General features: G+C 36.9%; 1 pseudogene; it reads right to left on the minus strand.

The window, feature by feature from the left end:
• Window positions 1-3,302: 3,302 nt before the first annotated feature.
• Window positions 3,303-5,039, minus strand: LOC114899472 (annotated as a pseudogene).
• Window positions 5,040-23,972: the final 18,933 nt, after the last annotated feature.

Genomic DNA, 23,972 nt, shown 5'->3' on the forward strand with positions numbered 1-23,972 from the left:
ATTTCCTTACTTTCTTCTAGGACACTGTATTTTTTGTATTGCCAAATATTTTGCACCTTATCTTTGTCGTCGCTGACCCTGGCATAAAGTGTAAGGACAAGAATGCCATTAGGCCTCCACGAGAGTTAAGTGTCAATTTTAACCCAAGGGGGAGGCCCTGATTAGATTAAGTTGCAGATACGAAGACAGGCCATTCTGTCGAGATGGTCAGTTATTTCAAAAGAATGTCTTCCTTTGCAGAAGGACAGAGCCCTACCAGAAAAAATTCCCTTTCATGTTGTTCTTAGCCAGGAGCAGATGTCTGGCAATATGAAAACAGAGTGGTTATTTTCACAAATGAGATCTTTCTTTCTGCAGGCAGCATTGCAAAGCTGACTCTGGCTCATCTGAGGCTTAAAGATTACTATCTGTGCAGTGTTTTTAGCAATATTCCTATAGTTGCATTAAAAGGCACCATGACCTCTTTAAGTGCACGGAGGATCTTCTTCAACATGCAGTTGTAAGAGCTCAGAATTCATTGCTCTTTAAACAACCAGTGGGTTCTCAACTCTACTCCTCTGGGAAATCCAATTAGCTTCTAATCATTTGCATACTGGTGATTCCTCCTCCCCCCGCCCCCTCTTTTCAAACCCCATAGCATTATTTTACTAATGTGAAACATATATTTAGTTTGTGGGGCCATTTTTCCTCCTGATGTTTTACATTAGTATTTATTTGGAAAAGTTTAGCTATACCCACTGCTCTTTATGGTAGTGAAGGGTTATTTTACCTGGCATTGAATATATAGTAACTTCAGGTACTTTATTAGTATATGTTATTCCATATTGCCTTTTTCATTGTTTTTCAGTCCAGATTACCTAGCGTCTGGGCAGAGTAAAGCAGTTCAAAGGCACCAGCCCTAACTCACAACCTACGGTGTAGCTCAAGCAAGTTCATCAGCCTCCTCTTCATATACTGACTGTGACTGCTGGGACACAAGGCAAATTTCTTTCCTTTTTTTTTTTTTTTTTTTCCTCTCTTTCCCTCATTGAGCCCAGTCTCTGTCACAGTTTGGGTTATTTAGAGAAGCAAAATAGCTGTGAAAGAAACCAAGGAGCTCATGTTACATAGTCTTGATAAAAGGATACAGATAATTTACACCAAAAAAGCTAAATAAACATGAAGTCAAATCTAATTTTTACACTCTACTCATATTGTATTTCAGTTCAGAGTCCCTCAAGTTTACAAATCTGGACTAACAAGTACCTTTGCCATTACAATTCCTGACCCAATCCCAACTCCCCAATTTCCCACTGCCTTTGTTTTCTACTTCCATTTGTGAGTTGTAAAAATGTTTAGATTTTTAAATACTCTATGGGTTTTACCTTTAGAACTTTGAAAAGCAAAACAGTCTAAGGAGCTGACCCTGAAGGTAGAGCTGGTAAGTCTAAAAAGATGCCACCCCTACCTAAAAATATCTTCCCTAAATTGCACAAAATGTTCACTTCATTTTTTTATACTGCCTGAAAGCCCAACATTCATCCATTCATTCAACAAATAATATTGAAAGTTTAACATATCCCAGGCCCTATGCAAGATACTCATTCCTTCACAGATTAAATTAATTTGGATTAATAAACCTCTTTTTTAAAATACAAATATTGGATTTCCAGCACGGATAAACTATTTAAACTATTTCCAGCCATCTAAACATTAGTGTGAATTAATTCAATCATAACACTTTCTGCTATCTCCAACTTAGATCAGTGAGTGGTGCTGATGTGAACTGTGTTAATGAAAAGGGGAGGTGAATTAGGAATGTAGAAAACTCTGAAAAGAAGGCTGGGCTTGGGATTTAGAAAACTATTAGTATACTGGGTAAATAGGTGCCTGAGCACAAGGAGACAGGACAAAGGTATCCAAAAAAAAAGGAGGTTAAAGTATACCAAAGCCAGGGCTTCCCTGGTGGCGCAGTGGTTGAGAGTCCGCCTGCCAATGCAGGGGATACGGGTTCGTGCCCCGCTCCGGAAAGATCCCACATGCCGCGGAGCGGCTAGGCCCTTGAACCACGGACGCTGAGCCTGTGCGTCCGGAGCCTGTTGCTCCGCAACGAGAGAGGCCACAACAGTGAGAGGCCCGCTTACCGCAAAAAAAAAAAAAAAAAAAAGTATACCAAAGCCAAACTGGCTAAACACTTTGTCCAACTCAGTCTAGGAGAGGAAAAAAAACTCCTCTTCTTCTACCAAAACCATATGTCACTCTGTTCTTAGCATTCAGATTACAGGCTAGTACTTTTAGGGACATAATTGAATTCCTTAGAGATAGCCTAGATACCTGATCATTGTTTAATTCATTCATCAGACACTCATCTTGAACTACTTACCATGTTCTTTCTATGAGAAAATGCCTTCCCAATCCAAATAACACATATGTTGTATTCTGGAATCCTCTTGATTTACTAGCTACAGAATTTTTGAAGAACAATTAAAAAGCTTCTCTTGTTCACCTCTTCACTCACTAGGCCTCTGAGGGTATCAAGATAAGATCTACATCAAGGGCATAAAGAACAATTAATTTATTTGTTACTTAGGGGCCTCTCTACAGATCACTAACCCTAAATTCATATGTACAAGTCAATAATGCCTATCAGTGAAGACTAATACATTCAAATGTCTACTTATTACTGTTTTGTGAACATTTATTTGAGTAACAGGACTTTAATTCGGAAGTTTCATCTTAGACACCAAGATACCCTAAGGGATGTATTCCAAAGAAACTGCCAGGTTATATGCAGAATTTAAAAAGGAATGTTTGAAAAGTAGTTACAAGACTCTTGAAAACCCTTTACTCCCACCAAGGAAGTAAAATGGTAATGTTGTGTTTTGTTTTGTTTTTTCATCTTTTAATTCCTATGGGGTTCAACAATTCTTTATCAGTTAACATTCTCATTGACAAAGACCAATTTATATTAACTATAGTTATATATAACATATCAAGGGGGTACATGGGAAAATCAGAACACAAGACTTCATCAGCTAAATAGAGTTTAACTCAGTTTGCTGTTATGGAGACAAGATAGATACATTGAAGCATAAACAAAATATTACGCTCAGAATAACAGCATTCCAGAAGAAAATGGAAAGCTGAAGATACAATAAAGGTCTCTAATTTACAATATGTATAATTATATAATTTATTAAAATCAACACAATTCATGTATAAAATATTAACATGGCAGCCATTAAGTTTGTTAAGCACTTCAAATACTGAAATGTTAAGACAGTAAAACTACACTAAGCACCTTTTGCATCAAGGGATCTAATCTAGCTCACTAGTTCAGGCTGAACATTCACTCCGCAGTATTTCTTCAGGCATGCAAAAAACAGGGCTAACAGGTTTCATCTGTTCTTCTCCCAAAGGTGACAATCCAGCAATTCCAAATAGAGTATGAAAAGGATCTACCATATCTCCTGGCCTGTCTGCAAATCCTCCCGTTTCTTCATCTTGACATGCTAAAATGAAACTGTGCAGTTTCTCTCTGTCAATCCAATGAAGCCTTCCAATTATCTTTAGGGAAGCCAACACCCACCACGAATAGCATACATCTGGTAACTTCTCTGGCCTTCCATTGAGTCCACCTGATGGAAGCTGTCGTTCACAAAGCCACCAACCAAGTAAATCAGAATTTACTCAATGCAACTGCCTAGTAATAGCCAGGAATCCTGTGCAACAATAGATCTGCCCAGCATGGGATTCAGAACCTAGCCTGCAACCAAATCCACCATCAAAGTTCATACATGATAAAACAAGTTCGATTGCCTTTTCCACATTAATAGCATCCAGCTTCCCCAATAGAGCCAAAGTTGCCACCACACAAAAAGAGAATCTTGTGTTGATTTCTCCCTATTATATAAAAGTAGATTTTCACATCCCATGAAGCAGCTGGTCTCTCCTGCCTGCACTGCATTCAGCCCTTATCTTTTAGACTGGCCCCCTCTGTTCCAGTACTCCTGTATGCTGATATAACTAGCACAGTGCATGCTGAAACTTCCAGCAGACCATTAACTCCAGTTAGACCAGCTGCTTAGTGGGACCCCAAATATCTCCAGTGAAAGAACCATCTTCTTTCTGTAGACTCTGAACATATTCCACAACTTTATTTACATCAATAACATTAATACTATCATAGAGAGTAAGAATCTGGACAGCACTAAGAGTGTACAAAAGATGAGGATCATGTCCAATACTAGCACTTATTCCACCACACTCGTGTTGACAAGAATTAATGTCAGAATTTCTTCTCTATTCATGCGATGTAGCTGTCCCATGAGATCCATTACAGTCAGACCCCAATAGATGCCACTCATTCTCAAATATTCAGACATACAGTATTCGTAATCATCTTTCTTTGAGCCATAGGATGCTATATAATCTGCATGCTTCTCCACTAATAGGGTGTCGGGCGCATCTGACTTGTTAATAACATCCTTCTGCGGTGTGCCCATGTCTGAGACTGAAAAGAGCTGGTAATGTTTTTGAAGACTGAAATAAGATTTATGAGGAGGGTCATTCTTTGGAGATAGGCATCAGTGTGCTGAGGGGGACTGGGGGTAGAAGATGCATTCCCTTTAGATTAAGCTTGAAGAGAAGGGCTAAAATGTGTGCTCTGGTGTGTATCAGCAGGAGTTTAGGAGGCACAGTGGATAGTTATCCAATATATCCCTTAGGAATCTCAAGGAAAGAGGCTCTGCTATCAATCTGAGGTGGCAAGTAGTGAAAGACATCAATATGGGCTACACCAGTGTGGCTCCATTCTACTGCTTATGAGGGCAAGGATTCGTAAGTGTGGTCCAGGTGAGCAAGAGCCAGCCTGGAGCCTGTGAAAATATGGCTGAAAAGGACTGTCTAGAGGGGCAAGGTAACCCCAACTGGGGTAGACCCATGAGGGGCTGATGAGTGCAGACGAGAACGCATCATCTAGTCCCAAATTATCCACACTTTAGGAGGCATGGTGAGAGGCTCCCAGTGGGCTTCTCTGAAGAACCTAACAAAGAGCCCATGAGAGGAAGAACCAGATTGAAACCCCCAATGCCACCTTATGGCAGTGTCAGCCAATAAGACTTTCTTGGCCTCTTTCTGACTTTTCCTTCCAGAACTTCAACTCTAGCAGCATCAAATATTACCATTAGTGAGGGAGAAGGAGGTAAGAAAGAAATCGAAGTGCTGGTCTGCAACAAGCCCTTGTGAGGACAAGGCGTCCCTCTAACCGTGAATAAAGTTTGAAGCTCTGATTATTACAGGGGGACCTAGGGATTTCTAATTATTCAAGGAGACTGTGTTTGTGACTTAAAGTGGCTGCAGGGCTTTTTATTACCTAGGAGTGAATAGAAAATCTTTGGACTGCAAGACTTTTTATCCAGGGTCAGAGGACGAACTTCTCCCCACTGAATAAATTTTATTAGAATAGTGGGAGACAAAATAAAGTTGCTTTTGATTACATTCCATGAGTCTTGCTCACTGAACATATCAGTTATACTTACTTTTAAGACAGGGAATTGTTAAGGGAATACATGATGATTCTTCTCAATAAACAGACTCTAATTCAGAAATTTTCTAATGGTTCTTTCCTGCTAGACATTAACAGAGAAAAAAATCTGTTTGGTCATTAGCTTTAATTTAGATATAGCCTTAGAGTTACAAGGAACATCTTGAGGACAAGAAAATGGCTCTAGACTTTATTAAAACCACACTCCAATGAAACACTCTTGAAGCAGTGCCCTTTAGGAATAGATGCTGTACATATATAAACTGCAATTCTTTCAAAATTTGTCCAACTCCAGTTGCCCTTTTTTCCCCAGCTAATCTGCATGATCTGACTCTTTCCCCCACCCACCAGTAGCCACACATCCCCATGAGACAGGTTTAAAGCTAGCAGCCCTAGGAGCCTACTTTTTATTCTCTGATATTCACCTCCACCCGCTGTACCCTCAAAAGACCTATTAAACATATTTTTTAAACAACAAATATAGAGCAGGCTCTGGACAGTGATACTAGGATGACTGGAACCTGCCTTCCCAGAACTACCAATCTGGAAATGGAGCTATTAAACAAGTAAATCACTAACAAAGACCAAAGAAATACAAGATGGGAGCAGAAAAGCAGAGGTGATTAACTCCACTTGGAGAGGTGAGGGAAGCCATCCCAGAAGAGGTGACCATTTGATCTGAGTCTTGACAAGTGAGTAAGGGTTCATCAGACAAAGAGCAGGCAGGATAGCATTTTAAGTATTGCATGAATGTAAAACAGTGAGAAACAGCATGGGATATCTGGGAATGGGAGAGCATTTAGAAAGTGATGAGCACAGGAGATAAGTAAGTTTGGGAGACGGCAGGAATCAGATGACATGACGTATATTGTTCATTTTCATGGGTGGATCCTCTACCCAGAAATGAAAAGGAACCACTGAAGAATGTTTAAGCTACTAAATGCCATATTGGAAGGCGGGAGAAAGTGAATGAAGGAAGTTATAACTACTTTCCATACATGGACAACACCCAAAGCTTTCTCTTGCTCTTCTTGAACTAAAAAATGTGCATATAATATCAAAGTATCTGGGTATTTTAGTGAAACTGCACAATAGCATCCATCTCAAGGCTAATTCAGAAAATATTCTTCCAGTTTTTGACAAAAATGTAAAGGAAGAAAATTTGGTTATTGTGCATCATATCTTTAGAAAGATAAATTCATAAAAGGTAACACTGTTACTCTTTATAGTTCTCATGATTTTGAAACAAAGTACAGAATCAGAAACATAAAAATGCTTAAAACTTTCTGCATGTGATGACATCTGTTTTAAAATATTGAGGGAGTTATATCATGTACTTTTCTTTTTTATTGTGTCTCCCTTAGTCTTGTGTATCTCCCCATTCCTCCTGCACAATGGCACTGTGATTTGTACTTTACTATTTTGTGTATGTCAATTCTTATCAATAAAGTCAAGATTATATTCTATCCTGGGTTTACAAATGTATTATTTATTCCCACACCGTTTCCTCTAGAGGGCCAAAGAACATGGTTTCAAAGATGAAAGATAATATTTATAATTCTTTCATGAAACCCTTAAGAGATCACCAAAAAAAAACTTACAGACGTTTGAGTTTTATTTTCAAGTTTTCTAAAACTGTGAGTGACTTTAAGAATAAGAGTTAAATTAAGAAAAAAGTAAACTGGGCTTCTCTGGTGATGCAGTGGTTGAGAGTCCGCCTGCCGATGCAGGGGACATGGGTTCGTGCCCCGGTCCGGGAAGATCTCACATGCTGCGGAGCGGCTAGGCCTGTGAGCCATGGCCGCTGAGCCTGTGTGTCCAGAGCCTGTGCTCCGCGACGGGAGAGGCCACAACAGTGAGAGGCCCACGTACCGCAAAAAAAAAAAAAAAAAAAAAGGTAAACTGCTTTTACTACATATTTAGTTTCATAAAATATTGATTTCTTTAAGCCCTAATATATAAGACACTTAAAGGATATTTTATTTTGTGGTTCTTGACATTCTCTTCAATGACAGTTTACTATTATTTATAATTATATTGACCACATAACATGTGAACGAATAAAAATAAAATAGTTTATCCTATTATTTTATTTATAGCCCACAGCTCTTTTATTATAGCTCATTCTCTCAGTATAGAACTTTGTTTCTACTCACAGACAGCCTTTTGCTATTTTAACACCTCTGGTAATCATAATGATTTCCTAAATCTCTTTTCTTCAAAAGATTACAGGCATCATGAGGCCAGAATTCATATCCATCCCATTCATTCCTTTATTTCCATACCTAGTTAAGGGCCTAATGCAAGATAGGTGCTCAACAACTATTTGTTGAATGAACAAATAGAAGAAAATTTTATTATTGCTTGTAGTAACACGCTGTTTCTTTGAAGCCTTTTCAGAATATCCATAGAAGTCATTACAACATGGAAAAACAATAAACAAAACAAAAACCCTCTAGATTCATAAAGAGCTGACATTTGAATCTAGAATGTGCTACTATCCACTGTACAAGCATGGGCAAGTTAACCTGAATATCAATTTCCTTCTCTGTAAAATGGGAATAGCAATATGAAGTTCACAGGATGGTTCTGATGATTAAATTAGATATCCACATAAAGTGGGTATTTTAGATCTCTAAAAATTCTAATCTAATCTATTTGTTCTTCTGCAGTGGCAAACAGGGAAACAGTTTAAAAGGGCAGAGATGTAAGGACATGAAGGAAGGTGATAAACATTTCTGTTGAGAGGATAGCTTGATATTAGTCTGAAGCATGAAAATGAAAATTCAGAAGGAATGTCTTTTACCCATGCCAACAATTCTCTCTCTCTCTCAGCATCATCAATATTTTCCTTTCTGATCTATTACTCTCATCACTAGATAAACCTAATAACATTCTTTCCTCATAACCCCTTCTAGCTAACATTCCATATCTCACTTCCCCTTTTCAACACAGCTTCTAGAAGGTATTTTCTTTATTGACGTGTCTCCTTTACCAAATATGATGGTCAATTTATTTCAGAGCTAACCTCAGCAACCCATTAGCAGCATTTGAAAAAGCTGATCTCCCTCTCCTTCTCCTCCCTTTTAAAAATATGTGATTCAAATATCAAAATCATTTGTTAAAAAAAATTATTTATTTATTTGGCTGCACTAAGTCTTCATTGCGGCATGCGGGATCTTTAGTTGCGATGTGCGGGATCTTTAGTTGCCGTATGCGGGAATCTTTTAGTTGAGCCATGAGGGCTCTTAGTTGCGGCATGCAGGATCTAGTTCCCTGACCAGGGATCAAACCCGGGCCCCCTGCATTGGGAGTGAAGAGTCTTAACTGCTGGACCACCAGAGAAGTCTCCATCAAAATGATTTTTATTTAGTATATATTTACAACACTCACTCCCATCCTCATTCCTATCCATATGCTTCCATATCTGCCCACCATATAGTAAACACTTTTACTATTTTCTTGTATACATTTCCAATGTTTATGCACATACAACGACTCTGGGTTTTATTACTTCCTCCCTTTACTATAGATAAGATAGTATGCGATATATACTTTTACTTAATATTGATAATATAACATGGAATCTTTTCATACTAGTTACATAGAGAACTTCCTCATTCTTTTCTAGAACTGCATAATATTCCATCATGGAGATGTACTGTAAGTTACACAGCCAGCCTATTATAGATGAATCTTTTGCTATAACATAAAATGTTTCCTTGAATATTCAGTATTCATACTTTATTATTCATACATAATTCCACATTACTCTGTTATATATATAGTTTAAGTTCCTGAAAATGGGAGTACTGGGTTGAAAGATACATGCATTTGTAATTTTTACAGATATTACTAAGTCACCATCCAATACAATTGATGAGAAATAATAGTTTTATTTTGCATTGCTCTTACTATGTCATTCCATCCTTACTGAAAAACATTCTTCACTAGGCTTTCGGAAGACAGTTCTCTCTTGGTTTTCCTCCTCGGTCATTGACTAATGATTCTCTCTCTCCTTTGCTGATTTCTATGGCCTGACCTCTAAATGTTGGCATTGCCTAGTGGCTCAGCCTTCCAAATCATTTTCCTCCCTAACCTTACTAATCTCTAGCTGAGCATTCAGGTTTATAGATTAGAAAACCATCTAAATATTGACCACTTTCAAGTTTAATAATCTAGCTAGGACCTTCCTCTTGAATTCTAGACTCATGCATCCAACAGTCTACTGAATACCTCAGAACAGTATAATACATATTTCAAATATAATGTGTCCAAAATCAATTTCTGATTTTCCTTCCACACCTAAACTTTCCACATATCATGAAATGACAATGCCATTCTTTCAACTGCTTAGAAGAAAAACTATTGAGATCACCTTCAACTTCTTTCTGTCTCAAATATCCTACACACTATCTGTCATCAAATCCTCTTGGACATATTTTTTAAATAAATCCAGAATGCAACTATTTCTCTTCACTTCTTTGTATTACCTTACCTTAAGCTACTACCATTTCCAGTCTGGTTTTTACAGTAGCCTCTTGAACAGTCTTTCTCCTTCTACCACTGCCAACCTAGAATATATTCTCAGCATAGCAGCCAAAATGAGTCTATTAAACCTTAAATCCAGTTGTGTCTCCTCTCTGCTCAAATTCTTGCAATAATTCCCATCATACTCAGAGAAGCCAAATCCTTCCCATGGCCTACAAGGCTCTAAATCATGGGCAACACCCTCCACCATCCTCGTTCATCTCTGACTGTATTCCCACTCCTTCTCACTTTGCTTCTGCCTCATTGGCCTTTTTTTTTCCTGCTCCACAAATGCAAGCTCAGGAGCTTTTAACTTGCGGTTTTCTCTGTCTTTAATATTCTCCTTCACTCCCAACTCCAGCCACACAGACGGTCAGGTCACTTGCTCCATTACTTTCTGCAGTTCTCTACCTAAATATTATCTTTTCTGAGACTCTGAGATACCACTTTATAGAAATAGTTACTCTGGGGGAGGGGCGGAGTCAAGATGGCAGTGTGGGAAGACTCGGAATTCGTGTCTCCCCACAACTGGAGTGCCTGAAGGACACTGATGTGGGATCTTGACACCCTAGATGATGGGAGGAACCCACAAGCGAACTGGTAGGACGTGGGGGGACTGTGGGAGGAGGCCGGACAGGACCGGTGCCCCTGAGGGGTGGCTGGGGGGGAGGGGTTCCTACACCTGGAGGGACCACGGGGGGCTGGGATCCAGGTGGAGCACACCCAGCGTATCCCCTGCCCAATCGGCCAGAGAAGTCTGCCCAGCTCTTGGGCCAGGTCCTACGCCCTCAGAGGCCCCCTCTGGGCCATGTGGGTCCTTGGGGCATAGGAGGAAGGCTGGGGGAAGAACAGGAGAGGCAGGCAGGAGGGGCCCTCCAGGACCGGAGGAGCGGGAGAGGCGCAGAGGGCGTCTGCCCCACCCACTCAAGCCCAGGAAGCCTGCTGGGCCCCCAGGTGGGGTCCCCCAACCTCTGAGACCAGAGGTGGGGGGCACGTGTGGGCCCACTCTGTTCCGTTGAGCCTAAGCCCCACCCCCACACCCCCCAGGGCCTTTTCCAGCCCTGTAGGTCCTAAGCATAGGCCCCACCCACTGCCCAAACCTAGCCCCTGCTAGGCCCTGCCCTCCACAGCCAAGGACTTTTCCACATTTTATTTTCTCCTCTTTTTTACTATTGTGGATCTGTTTTACCTTCTGGTTGTTGTTTCATCTATATTTTTATTTTTTTATTTTTCTAACATATCTGTTAATTTCCTACTCTAATTTTATTTTTTACTTTGCTATTGTTCTCCCTTTTTTTTTTTTGCCACTCCACACACCAGGTGGGGTCTTGGTTCACAAGCCAGGGGTAAGGCTGAAGCTCCTGTGGTGGGAGCTCCGAGTCCAAACCATTGGACTAACAGAGAACCTCAGACCCCAGGGAATACTCACCGGAGTGAGGTCTCCCAGAGGTCCTCATCTCAGCACCAAGACCCAGCTCTACCCAACAGCCTACAAACTCCAGTGATGAAAGTCTCAGGCCAAACAACCAGAAAGACAGGAACACAATCCCACTCATCAAGAAAAAGAAAAAAAGGCAGCAAAAAGATATATCACAGATGAAGGAGCAACATAAAACCGAGACCAAATAAATGAAGAAGAAATAGGCAATCTACCTGAAAAAGAATTCAGAGTAATGATAGTAAAGATGATCCAGAATCTCAGAAATAGAATGGAGGCACGGATTGAGAAAATACAAGAAATGTTTAACAAAGATCTAGAAGAACTAAAGAACAAACAAACAGAGATGAACAACAAAATAACTAAAATGAAAAATACACTAGAAAGAATCAGTAACAGAATAACTGAGGCAGAAGAACGAATAAGTGAGCTGGAAGACAGAATGGGGGAAATACCTGCCGAGGAGCAGAATAAAGAAAAAAGAATGAAAAGAATTGAGAACAGTCTCTGAGACCTCTGGGACAACACTAAACGCACCAATATTTGAATTATAGGGGTCCCAGAAGAAGAAGAGAAAAAGAAAGGGTCTGAGAAAATATTTGAAGAGATAATAGTCGAAAACTTCCCTAACATGGGAGAGGAAATAGTCACCCAAGTCCGAGAAGCACAAAGAGTCCCACACAGGAAAAACCCTAGGAGAAGCACACTAAGACCCATATTAATCAAACTAACAACAATTAAATTCAAAGAAAAAATGTTAAAAGCAGCAAAGGAAAAACAACAAATAACATACAAAGGAAACCCCATAAGGTTATCAGCTGACTTTTCAGCAGAAACTCTGCAGGCCAGAAGGGAGTGGCAGGATATACTTAAAGTGATGAAAGAAAAAAACTACAATGAAGATTACTCTACCCAGCAAGAATCTCATTCAGATTTGATGGAGAAATCAAAAGCTTTATAGACAAACAAAAGCTATGAGAATTCAGTACCATCCAACCAGCTTTACAACAAATGCTAAAGAAACTTCTCAGGGTGGGAAACACAAGAGAAGAAAAAGACCCACAAAAACAAACCCAAAACAATTAAGAAAATGGTAATAGGACCATATATAATCGATAATTACCTTAAATGTGAATGGATTAAATGCTCTAACCAAAAGACACAGACTGGCTAAATGGATACAAAAGTACGACCCATATATATGCTGTCTACAAGAGACCCATTTCAGACCTAGGGACAAATACAGATTGAAAGTGAAGGGATGAAAAAAGATATTCCATGCAAATGGAAATCAAAAGAAAGCTGGAGTAGCAATACTCATATCAGATAAAATAGACTTTAAAAGAAAGACTGGGGGCTTCCCTGGTGGCGCAGTGGTTGAGAATCTGCCTGCTAATGCAGGGGACACGGGTTCAAGCCCTGGTCTGGGAGGATCCCACATGCCGCAGAGCAACTAGGCCCATGAGCCACAACTACCGAGCCTGCGCGTCTGGAGCCTGTGCTTCACAACAAGAGAGGCCATGATAGTAAGAGGCCCGTGTACCACGACAAAGAGTGGCCCCCACTTGCCACAACTAGAGAAAGCCCTTGCACAGAAACAAGGACCCAACACAGCAAAAATAAATAAATAAATAAACTCCTACCCCCAACAACTTCTTAAAAAAAAAAAAAGACTGTTACAAGAGATAAGGAAGGACACTACATAATGATCAAGGGATCAATCCAAGAAGAATACATAACAATTGTAAATATATATGCATCCAACACAGGTGCATCTCAATATATAAGGAAAATGCTAACAGCCATAAAAGGGGAAATCGACAGTAACACAATAACAGTGGGGGACTTTAACACCCCAATTACGCCAATGGACAGATCATTCAAACTGAAAATAAATAAGGAAACACAAGCTTTAAATGACACAATAGACTGGATAGATTTAATTGATATTTATAGAACATTCCACCTGAAAGTGGCAGAATACACTTTCTTCTCAAGTGCACATGGAACATTCTCCAGGATAGATCACATCTTGGGTCACAAATCAAGCCTTGGAAAAGTTAAGAAAATTAAAGTCATATCAAGCATCTTTTCTGACCACAACCCTATGAGATTGGAAATCAGTCACAGGAAAAAACCTGTAAAAAACACAAATACATGGAGGCTAAACAGTGTGCTACTATATATCCAAGCAATCACTGAAGAAATCAAAGGAGAAATTTAAAAATACATAGAAACAAATGACAAACGAAAACACAATGACCCAAAACCTATGGGATGCAGCAAAAGCAGTTCTTAGAGGGAAGTTTATAGCAATTCAATCTCACCTCAGGAAACAAGAAAAATGTCAAATAAACAATCTAACCCTACACCTAAAGAAACTAGAGAAAGAAGAACAAAGAAAACCCAAGGTTAGTAGAAGGAAAGAAATCATAAAGATCAGAGCAGATATAAAAGAAATAGAAACAAAGAAAACAACAGCAAAGATCAATAAAACTAAAAGCTGGTTCACTGAGAAGATAAACAAAATTGATAAACCCTTAGACAGACTCATCAAGAGAAAAAAGGAGAGGACACAAATCAATAAAACTAGAAATGAAAAAGAAGAAATCACACCTGGCACCGCAGAAATACAAAGGATTATGAGACTACTTACAAACACCTATTGCCAATAAAATGGACAACCACGAAGAAATGGACAAATACCTGGAAAGGTACAATTTTCTAAGACTGAACCAGGAAGAATTAGAAAATAAAAACAGACCAATCACAAGCCCTGAAATTGAAACTGTATTTAAAAATCTTCCAACAAACAAAAGTCCAGGACCAGATGGCTTCACAGGTGAATTCTATCAAACATTTAGAGAAGAACTAACACTGATCTTTCTCAAACTCTTCCAAAAAAATTGCAGAGGGAGAAACACTCCCAAACTCATTCTACCAAGCCACCATCACCCTGATACCAAAAGCAGAAGAATATATCACAAAAAAAGAAAATTATAAACCAGTATCACTGATGAACATGGATGCAAAAATCCTCAACAAAATACTAGCAAACAGAAATCAATAACACATTAAAAGGATCATACACCATGATCAAGTGGGATTTATCCCAGGGATGCAAGGATTCTTCAATATATGTAAACCAATCAATGTGACATACCATATTAAAAAACTAAGGAATAAAAACCATATGATCATCTCAGTAGATGCAGAAAAAGCTTTTGACAGAATTCAAGTCACATTTATAATAAAAACTCTCCAGAAAATGAGCTTAGAGGGAACCTACCTCAACATAATGAAGGCCATATATGACAAACCCACAGCAAACATCATATTCAATGGTGAAAAACTGAAACCATTTCCACTAAGATCAGGAAGAAGACAAGGATGTCCACTCTCACCACTCTTATTCAACATAGTTTTGGAAATCCTAGCCACAGCAATCAGAGAAGAAAAAGAAATAAAAGGAATACAAATTGGAAAAGAAAAAGTAAGCCTGTCACTGTTTGTTGGTGACATGATACTATACATAGAGAATCCTAAAGATGCTACCAGAAAACTACTAGAGCTAATCAATGAATTTGGCAGGGTTTCAGGATACAAAATTAATGCACAGAAATCTCTGGCATTCCTATACACTAACAACAAAAAATCAGAAAGAGAAATTAAGGAAACAATCCCATTTACCATCACAACAAAAAGAATAAAATACCTAGCAATACACCTACCTAAGAAGGCAAAAGACTTGTACTCAGAAAACTATAAAACACTGTGAAAGAAATGAAAGACGACATAAACAGATGGAGATATATACCATGTTCTTGGGTTGGAAGAATCAAGATTGTAAAAATGACTATACTACCCAAAGCAATCTACAGGTTAAATGCAATCCCTATCATATTACCAACAACATTTTTCACAGAATTTGAACAAAAAATTTTTCACTTTGTATGGAATCACAAAAGACCCCAAACAGCCAAAGCAATCTTGAGAAAGAAAAATGGAGCTGGAGGAACCAGGCTTCCCAACTTCAAACTGTACTACAAAGCTACTGTAACCAAGATAGTATGGTACTGACAAAAAAACAGAAATATAGATCAATGGTACAGGATAGAAAGCCCAGAGATAAACCCATGCACCTATGGTCACCTAATTTACAACAAAGGAGGCAAGAATATTCAATGGAGAAAAGACAGCCTCTTCAATAAGTGGTGCTGGGAAAACTAGACAGCTACATGTAAAAGAATGAAATTAGAACACTACCTAACACAATACACAAAAAGAAACTCCAAATGAATTAAAGACCTAAATGTAAGACCAGACACTATAAAACTCTTAGAGGAAAACACAGGAAAAACACTCTTTGACATAAACCACAGAGAGATCTTTTTTGACCCACCTCCTAGAGTAATGAAAATAAAAACCAAAGTAAGCAAATGGGACCTAATGAAACTTAAAAGCTTTTGCACAGCAAAGGAAACCATAAACAAGACAAAAAGATAACCCTCAGAATGGGAGAAAATATTTGCAAATGAAACAATGGACAAAGGATTAATCTCCAAAATATACGAACAGCTCATGGAACTCAATATCAAAAAACCAAACAATCCAATTTAAAAATGGGCAGAAGACCTAAATAGACATTTCACCAAAGAAGACATACAGATGGCCAAGAGGCACATGAAAAGATGCTCAGCATTACTAATTATTAGAGAAATGCAAATCAAAACTACAATGAAGTATCACTTCACACCAGTCAGAATGGCCATTATCAAAAAAATCTAGAAACAATAAATGCTGGAAAGGGTGTGATGAAAAGGGAACCCTCTTGCACTGTTGGTGGGAATGTAAATTGATACAACCACTATGGAGAACAGTATGGAGGTTCCTTAAAAAAGTAAAAATAGAACTACCATATGACCCAGCAATCCCACTACTGGGCATATACCCCGAGAAAACCATAATTCAAAAAGAGACATGTACCATAATGTTCATTGCAGCACTATTTACAATAGCCAGGACACTGAAGCAACCTAAATGTCCACTGACAGATGAATGGATAAAGAAGATGTGGCACATATATACAGTGGAATATTACTCGGCCATAAAAAGAAATGAAATTGAGTTATTTGTAGCAAGGTGGATGGACCTAGAATCTGTCAAACGGAGTGAAGTAAGTCAGAAAGAGAAAAACAAATACCATATGCTAACACATATATATGTAATCTAAAAAACAAAAAATGGTTCTGATGAACCTAGGGGCAGGACAGGAATAAAGATCCAGACATAGAGAATGGACTTGAGGACATGGAGGGGGAAGGGTAAGCTGAGACGAAGTGAGAGAGTAGCACTGACATATATACACTACCAAATGTAAAATAGATAGCTAGTGGGAAGCAGCTGCATAGCACAGGGAGATCAGCTAGGTGCTTTGTGACCACCTAGAGACGTGGGATAGGGAGGGTGGGAGGGAGGCTTAAGAGGGAAGGGATATGGGGATGTATGTGTGCATGCGGCTGATTCACTTTGTTGTGTGACAGAGGCTAGCCCAGTATTGTGAAGCAGTTATACTCCAATAAAGATCTATTAAAAAAAAAAGAAATAGTTACTTCCATTCCCAGCACTCTCTCTCTCCTTTATACTACTTTATTTTTATCCTTAGTATATATTATTACCAAATATATATATATAATATTGTATGTTTTCCCTACGTAAGCAATATAATAGGCTAGCAGGGGATTTTGTTTTCTCCAGTGTAGATACATAGAATCTGGAACAGTCTCTGCCATAGAATATATGCCCGTTAAATATGAGTGGAATGAATACAATATTTTTAGAATTCAATTCCCAAAAAACCTTGTAAAGTAATGTATAGTGACACCGTTCTACAGATAAAGACACTAAAACTTAGTAAAGTTAAATAAATGGCAAAAATCACTGTTAGTAAATGGGAGTGTCTGAGTTTAGACCTAGGCCTTGTGAATCCAAAGCTAAAAAAAAAGAGAAAATGATGGTTACAAAGAAATGTATTTCAACAATATCTATGGTGGGCAGAATTGTTAACAATCTAATTGTCCTAATATTAGGGAGTGTTTAAATAAACAAATATTAACTTGATTATTATGGACTCATTAAAGTGAGCATCATAAGACTATGTGGCAGCATGGGCAATTCTGATATATTGTTAAAATTTATATTTAGATTAGGATTACAAATGATTATGAAATTAAAATAGTCGTATTTTTTGGCTAGAAGGATTATCAGAGAATTTCTCCTTTGTATTTGATTTCAACGATTATAAAGTGATACCTTGAGACATATATTAAGAAAATAGCAAAATCTTTAGGTCTGGTATAAATATATTGATATTAAGATAACATATTCTTCTGAATAATAATAATCTTATGAAAACCTTTAATTTTTGAAGCAAAGAATAAATGTTGAAATCATAATGTAAACATAACCTCACCATCTCATTGCACATATTGTTACAGAAAATGTCCAGCAGATATTAACTTAGAGTTACTTGATAAATTACTAATCTTAAATTGCAGGTCATGCACTATAAAAATCTTCAATGAATAATCACAATATTATATAATAATTTCCTTTCATATCAAAAACAGATTTTTTGCCTTCATGGTTTCGTTTAAACTAGCTTTAATTTGGCATCATTTTCTTCATCTTTTAATTTAATCCTCTATAAAATGTAATATTTCCGAGAACATAAAATAGAGCTTCAGTTGCTATTTAACTTAACACTCTAAAGTTTTCTAAACTAGCAAAAAACATGTAGTTAATTAGAAATTAGTGATGATATCTGTTGTAAATCCACAATTTTATATGTATATCTCTGTTCATATTGTTGTTAAAATATAGCAGAGTGCAGATGGTGATAACAAAACTGATATTATCTGACATAAATATATATTTGTCAGACAAATGTGCTATCTCGCTCTGTACTCTATGAAATAGAGGCATAAACTACAGAGACTTTTACTCCAATCAGCAAATGTTTTTTAGAGTTATTAATCTCTGGTGGAGAATCAAAAAATTCAAATATTTAAACAAGTTTGAAATCAGTATGCTTATATGTTCCAAAATGAATCCAATAAAATTGAGTAGAGTGCTACTTTCCCAGAACTTAGTTTTTGAAACACACATACAGGCAACAAACACAAAAACCCTAGACAAAAACTGACTCTGGCCAAATATCACCAAACCTATCTTCTTTATTTTGTGTCTCAAATAATAATGGAAAAGAGTAGGGTGATAAAATGTAGAAAGGGCTTAAATAATAACAAAAGACTACCTGAGCATCATTGCTCCATGAAACACCCAGTGTAAATGAGGTCCAAAAAACTAATGTTTTTCTACATCTCAAAAGCCATCCCCATTACCTGGGCTCACAGTACTCTCCCTTCTCACCTCCTGAGAGAACAGTCATCCTCTCTTTCTCTTGCATCTTGGATCTTTCCTTCTCTATGGGCTCCTTCTCTGTGTCTCCAAATGTGCATGCATCTTCCTCATTTAGAAGACAAAAATCATTTCACTTGACCTTTCTAACTCTTAAAATATTAATATATTCCCTTTCACAAATTTTCACATGAATCACCGGCATTTTATTCTGAATGAAAAACGCTAGTGAGATTAAGCAACATTGCATCTTTTAATTAATATATTTAACACTGGGCAAGGTAGGGGAATTTTTATATTCATTAAAGGAGTGTAGTAGCCTACAAATCTCTCCTTCTTTACTTGCTTCTTTAAAGAATGCAACAATTCTCAAGGCTTCTTATCACTAAGTTTCCATTCAAACTAAAAATTGTTTGCTCATGCCTCATCTCTTCAAACACACTTCACTTTATTTTATAAAAAGAATGCTCCTGGCTATCTTCCTGCATTTTGGAGTCTAGTTCAAGGTTGCTTTCATGACTCCACTTTCTGTAGCTTTATCTACTTGCAGATGCCTCCAAAATTCACTCTTTTCCCCTTAGCATTTCCTCTTGTGGAGAACTCATCCAGTCTCATAGATTCTCATTAACAGCTCATTCTGCGAACAGTAAAGACTGTTTAATCTATGCATGTGTTGTCCTAGGCTGTGGATTCACAAATATGACTACGGCAATGTTCTTGTCCTCAAGGAGCTTAGAACTAAGTTGGGGAAAAGACAAAAAAAACAAAAACATGTATTCAGGCATAGCTAGGATAGTGAGCCCAGCAGAGGAGATAATGTGATATCTGAGTCATAAATGAGTAGAGTGAGATGTTTAAACATATACACACACGCGCACACACACACACACATATGATATATGTAATACGTAAGGGCATTCCAGAAAGCAGAAGCAACATACAGATGATTTGAAGGGAGGTGAGAGCCTGACAAGAAAATTCCTAATTAGCCATGAGCAAAGCAGATGTCTTACACAAACTTAAACCTTTTCAGTGTTCCCTAAGACTCCACTTAAATGTCTTTTTGCCACATTAAACTCAACATGCCTAAACATACTCAAAATCAGTGGTGTCTAATAGAAATATGATAGTCACATAAACAATTAAAAAACATTTAGTATCCACGATTTAAAAAGTAAAAAGAATCATGTAAAATTAATTTTGAAGTATATTTTATTTAAACCAATATATCCAAAATATTATTTCAATGTATAATCAGTATAAAATTAAGGGAGTATTTTAAATTCCTTGTTTAAACTAATTCTTTAAAATCCAATGTGTATTTTTCAATTACAGCACACCTCATTTACATTAGCCACATTTCAACTGCTCAATAGCTACATGTGGTTAGTAGCTACCCTACTGGATAGCACAGCTCTAAGGAAACTAAAACAGTAAAATATTGGCACATGAATAAAGACAGATGAATGAAACAAGAACAACAGAAAGTACAAATATAGACCCAAAGAAGAAATGTCAATTTGCCATATTATTAGGTGGCATCTCAAATCAGTGAGGTAGAATGAAATTTCTAACAAGTGGTACTATAACAAATGGATAGGCGTCAAAAGACAACTTTGACCCTTACCAGATAATCTCTAAATGGATTAAAGATGTAAATGTAAATGTAAGATCATAAAATTATTAGAAGAAAATATGAACAAATTTCTTTATAAGCTTGGAGGAGTAAGTTCTCTCCAATTCTGACTTAAAAAAATCCAGAAATGAAGACAAAAATTAATAAGCTATATTACATTTTTTAAAAAGCACCAGAAATAAATGCAAAAACAACAGACAAAATGGGGACAAAAATGTCAACTGATGTCAGAAACAAAGGACTGATTCCTTAATAAATATAAATGGCTTCAAGATATGGAGAAGAAAAAAAACAGCAATACAATAAGAAATTAAGCAGATGGTGTAAAAAGACAGACCTCAGTAATAGGAACACAAACGGTTCTTAAGCATATTAAAATTTCTTACATATCATATTAACAAATATGCTAAAGTATGATGATATGTTGTCAAACCTTAGGCACTCACAAAATGCTGGTGGGAATACAAAGTGGTACATGCCTCTAGAGGGTAATTTAAAAATATCCATCAAAATTACTAACGCTTTAACCCACTTCTGGAGCTGACTCAGATACCCTTTCACATGAACCCAATGGCAAATATACTAGGATATCATTGCAACATTACTTGTAGTAACATAAAATTGGATACAGACCAAGGGTCCTTCAATAAAGAACTGTTAAACATAAACTATGGTACATACATTCAACAGCATGCTATGCAACTACTAAAAAAGCAAACAAGCAAACAGAAAGGATGACAGTCTCTTTATAGAGACATGGAGAGAACACCAAAACATATTTTAAGTGAAAAACTCAATGTGCAGAACACACACACACACGTGTATGTATATGCATATGTATATCCCAAGAGGACCCTCTTTCTCTCCAAAAATATTGCAATAAGAATATGGATATATATATACACATATATATATATGAAAACATATATGTATATATACATATATAATGTTATCCTTTGTATAAGAAAAGGAAGCACAAAAATGTTTGTTTTAATTCACATATTATTTCGTAAAGAAACACTGGAAGAGTGCCTACCTAAAGTGGGTAGGAGGGAATGGGGTAGATAAGGAAGGAGTTATTATTTTAATTTCAAACTATGTGAATGTATCATCTATTCACAAGATAACAAAATGTCAAATATATATGTCCTTGTGTGTATTTGCATGTATGTTTGTGTGTGTGTACCCTACTTTTTGAGATAATAAGGAAATGGAAATCATTTTTGGCAACAAGGAAACTTTTGCTCTAAGCCTGGCTCCTCTGCAATTTGCTATTTTATATTGCCTCCAACTTTTATTCTTGATTTCATTAAAATAAATATTTTAGCATTGTTATTATAATAATGTTATAACACTTTGAGTGATTATAACGAGATAAAATTAGGAATTTTAGAGTAAATGTGAGGTGAGAAAGAAAACATGAAGCAGGAAAAGGATATTTGAAAGAGTTGATGTGAACAATGGGAGAGAGTGTTGAAAAAGCAAAAGAGTATATTTCTCAAAAATGTCAAGAGTCCATTTCAGGTTGGTGACCATGAATCTGCCCATGTGTGGTTTTCACTGTATTTGAGAAAGTGCATAGATAAGGTCATCCATTGTTGGTTTTGCTAGTCAGAAAAAAAGGAATACGGAAATGAAGAATAGGATTTGATTAGAGACTGGCCGAAGTTTTTTACTAGGGGAGATAAGCTGAATGGTGGAGGGTGGAGAAGGAGTAGTAGAAAAGAAGAAAGGAGAGGGCCAATGATGTCACTGAGTGAATTAGCTGTGAAGATAAAGGTTAGGATAAAGAATAAGGTATGGAAATTTTTCTTCAATGACACATCAAACATAGTGAGTTTTCTATTCTCCAAATTTCTGCACTTCCTACATCCTATACTCCAAAAGTCAGGCTTAATTTTGCTATCCCAGACTTTCTTGCTGCTCATGCATCCTTAGTTCAAATCCTGGGTCTGCCTTTGTGGCACTGGAAAAGCTAGTTAAACTTTTGTGTTTCAGGTACTTCATCTATAAAAAAGAACTAGTGAGCCACCTACTTGAGCTTGTTTCCATCTTTATTATTTTGAATCAAGGACCATTAAACAGTTAAAATATGATAAAATGCTTTCTTACTGGTGTAAGACAAATTCTGATTTCAGAGATGTAATGTGAAAAAAATATGCACCTTGGATTTGATTCTTATTGAATTAGTTTGTTTCTTCTCACAATGGAACCTAAGACTTCTAAATTAGTATTTTTAAGACCGGATTAAAGATATAGTATAACAAAATGACAGTCCATTAATGATCATTACCAACCCACATTCCTCCCAGAAGTTACTCTAAAACAGTGATATAAATTGGCAAAATTGTATTCACCCTGAAAGGAGGGGCAAGATATTTTCATAGCTTCTTTAGACAATACTTATTGATAAGTATTTCTAGTAGAATAATTACCAGTTACAATATGCACTGTATTCTTTGTGTTTATTAAACAATTGCAGCTTATTATGCCTGGTTATTATGACCCTTTATTTACGATACTGCAGAAAAATTAGGGATTATCATGTTAATATTCCCCAAGTCAAAAGCTTGTATGTAACAGAAGAACAAAATAAGGATTTGAAATCAAGTTTCTCTGTATTCTTATCTTACTTTTGTTATTTTATGTCTGTATGAATTTGGATAAATTACTAACCTTAAATCCTCAGTTTTCTAATTTGTAAAATGGGTATAATAGCACTATTTAATAGAATTGTTGTAAGGATTAAATAACATTTTTGTCTATTAAGCATCTAAACACATTAGGCTTCCACGTTTGTCCCTAATCATCTACATTGCTTTCTGCCCTGGCATCTCTAACAGCATAAGGTTAAATAACAAAAGAATGCTTAGAAAGTTGGACCTATTACAAAACAGCTTTACAGTTACTAAGTTTACTCTCCCCTACTTCTCCCTCCCCAAGCCCACACTATTTAGTCACTTCCTCTTTTCTCAATATTCCATTAAAAACAGTCTTTTTCTCTTTAGTTTATGATTGATTATCTGGGAAAGGGCTGGTAATGCTGTGAATAAGCTACATATTGAGTTGAGAACAAAATAGCTGAAAACAGTCTGAGGCAGTTCTAGTTGGCACACAAATCAATTATAGATCATCATTTAACAGAAACCAAAACACAGACACTCACTAGAGAACCAATTTTTATCCTCAACCTCTTCCTGAGAAAAATAAGAAATATATATCTATAAAAATGTCAACCTATTCCATTGACTTGTAGCAAGGGAAAAAAACTTTAAAATGTCAGTATCACCATTATTTTGAGTCAGAAAACGGTTGTCTTTATGATATGTAACCACACAAGTTCTTCTCAGTAAAATAAAAATAAAACAGAAATTAGATTCTCTGCACCTTAAAGTATTATTTTATATAACATATAGATGAAAGCG

This window comes from Monodon monoceros, unplaced genomic scaffold (genome assembly GCF_005190385.1).
Source record: "Monodon monoceros isolate NGI ecotype Baffin Bay Population unplaced genomic scaffold, NGI_Narwhal_1 Super_Scaffold_18, whole genome shotgun sequence".
NCBI classification, from domain to species: domain Eukaryota; kingdom Metazoa; phylum Chordata; class Mammalia; order Artiodactyla; family Monodontidae; genus Monodon; species Monodon monoceros.